General features: G+C 44.5%; 1 pseudogene; it reads right to left on the reverse strand.

The window, feature by feature from the left end:
* Window positions 1–1381: 1381 nt before the first annotated feature.
* On the reverse strand, window positions 1382–2350 carry LOC119145457 (annotated as a pseudogene).
* Between the last annotated feature and the right edge of the window lie 327 nt (window positions 2351–2677).

Below are 2677 nucleotides of genomic sequence, written 5' to 3' on the forward strand. Positions count from 1 at the left end.
CCAGGTCCCTCTGCAAAGCCTTCTGCCCTCAAGCAGATCAACACTCCTGCCCAACTTGGTGTCATCTGGAAACTTCCTGAGGGTGCACTCGATCCCTTTGTCTATATTGTTGATAAAGATATGAAACAGAACTGTCCCCAATACTGAGCTCTGGGAAACACCACCTGTGACCAGCCACCAGCTGGATGTAACTCCATTCACCACCACTCCTGTGCTGTCCAGCCAGCTTTTAACCCAGCATAGAGGACCCCCATCCAAGGCATGAGCAGCCAGTGTCTCCAGGAGAATGCTGTGGAAGATGGTTTCAAAGACTTTACTAAGATCCAAGCAGACAACATCCACAGCCTTTCCCTCATCCACTTGGTGGGTCATCTTGTCATAGAAGGAGATCAGGTTGGTTAAGCAGGACCTGCCTTTCATAAACCCATGTTGGCTGGGCCTGATCCCCTGGTTCTGCATACACATGATGCCACTCAGACTGATCTGCTCTATAACCTCCCCTGGCACTGAGGTCAGGCTGACAGGCCTTTAGCTCCCTGGATCCTCCTTCCTGCCCTTCCCGTAGATGGGTGTCACACTGGCTAACCTCCAGTCTGCTGGGACCTCTCCAGTTTGTCAGGACTGCTAATAAATGATGCAGAGTGGCTTGGTGAACTCCTCTGCTAGCTGCCTCAGTACCCTTGGTCGGATCCCATGCTCCCCATAGACTTGCGTGTGTGTTTAAGTGCTGTAACAGGTCAATAACTGTCTTCTTTTGGAGTATGGGGGCTTCATTCTGCTCCTTGTCCCTGTCTTCCAGCTCAGGGCTGGGTTCCCTGAGAACAACTGGTCTTACTATTAAAGACTGCGGCAAAGAAGGCATTAAGTACCTCAGCCTTTTCCTCATCCTTTGTGACCATGTTCCCCACCACATCCAATAAAGGATGGAGATTATTCTTGGCCCTTCTTTGCTTTCTAATGTATTTATAAAAACATTTTTTGTTACAGTGGCCGGCCTGAGTTCTAGCCAGGCTTTTGCCTTTCAAATCTTCACCATGAATAACCTTATGACATCCTTATAGTTCTTCAGAGTTGCCTGCCCTTTCTTCCAAAGGTGATAAACTCTCTTTTTTTTTCATCTGGGTTCCAGCCAAAGCTCTCTATTCAGTCAGGCTGATCTTTTTGTTTCTTTTTTATTTTTTTAATTTATATATAGTAGGTACTCAATTAACACCTGTATTAGTTAAATGTCCAGCTTTGATTTTAAGTAAGTAGGTACATTAGCAATCATAAGGATTTAAGTGTAAATATGAAAGGTAATCTTTGTAAACAGTTCTCATGTCATACCCAATACAGAAAGTTCAATGAAACACTGAAGTCACTGCTGTTAGAATGAATAACCTTATAACTCAAACATATAGTCAGTAGCCAAACATATTGTACGAAATATAACAGCTGCCAATGCAAAAGTCAGAAATACAGTCAGAAGAGTTGATCCAGTGTGGTTCATGCTGACTCTTGGCTGCTGATTAAAGTCAGTTGAAGACAGAGCCCACCTCTGCTGCTGGGCACCGCACTGCCAAGGACTCATGGACATGTTAGAGGACACAGGCAGAGCAGGCTCTTGACTGACTGCTGCACTGCTATTCTGAGTTCCAGAATTTACATGTTTAAAGGTCTCATTTCACATGGGACTGTTCATTGCACTTGCTGGATCCTGGAATGCTCTAGCTATACCAACCTGTCTGGGCTCACATGGAGTGGCAGAGTGGTTCAGTCCTGATGTGTTTGATGGTCCAGAATCAGTCTTCCCAGATGAAGTGACTTCTGCCTTGAAGCTAATTTGACTGGCGAGTTCTTTAGCCTCTTTGTCTGCCTGGCTTGATACACTTCCAGATGTTAGTAGTAAAAGGGCCATCTTCATACATGTGCTACCACAGAAGTCTTGTGACCTTTTCACCAAAGCTCTTCTTCCTTCTGGTGTATAATCTAGAGATCCTATTGCTTCTTCACCTTTCATTGGCCTAAACCAAATAATGGCTAGTAAAGCTGTACTTTTACTCCATGAAGGCTGCCATGTGTCAGGATGATGCCCTGAGATGCTTAAAGCAATTTTCTTCCCCATTTCAAACCTGCCATTCGCCATCAGCAAAATAATGCCGGGTGGTTTCATGGGATATTCAGGTGGCAGTACTATTCACCCGTGAAAAATCCCTCCATCAAAATCTGAATCTGTAAATCTAAGAGTAAAACGCCATTCAAAATTATTATCCTCCAAAAGCTGTGCATCATAACGATCTGTAGGATCCTTCAGTTCTGCAGCTTCTTTCATCAAACATTTGACAGATGGGCTTTTGAGGTTATATGGGGCCTCCACTCACTCACTCGCTTGCTCCCTCCGTAGTGTCTCTGTCTTTTTAGAGTTCAGAGTGTCCCTCAACCTAAGCACAGCAAATACTATATCTACACATCCATAATGAATTTAATTCACAAGGAGCAATTTCTCAAGTGGAGGACTCAATCTGTCTTGCAGGTCTAGGAGGGTATTTACCCAGGGCTCCTGATGTTCTCAACACAAAGAGAAAGGATTCCAGTATGAATTACACTTGGCTATCCCTGTACCCTGCCACTGATTCCTCACTTGGAAGTTCACTTAACTAGGGCTTTAGATTGCCCTTGAGCTTAATGGAAAAATGTG

The sequence above is a fragment of the Falco rusticolus genome, chromosome 3 (genome assembly GCF_015220075.1).
Source record: "Falco rusticolus isolate bFalRus1 chromosome 3, bFalRus1.pri, whole genome shotgun sequence".
NCBI classification, from domain to species: domain Eukaryota; kingdom Metazoa; phylum Chordata; class Aves; order Falconiformes; family Falconidae; genus Falco; species Falco rusticolus.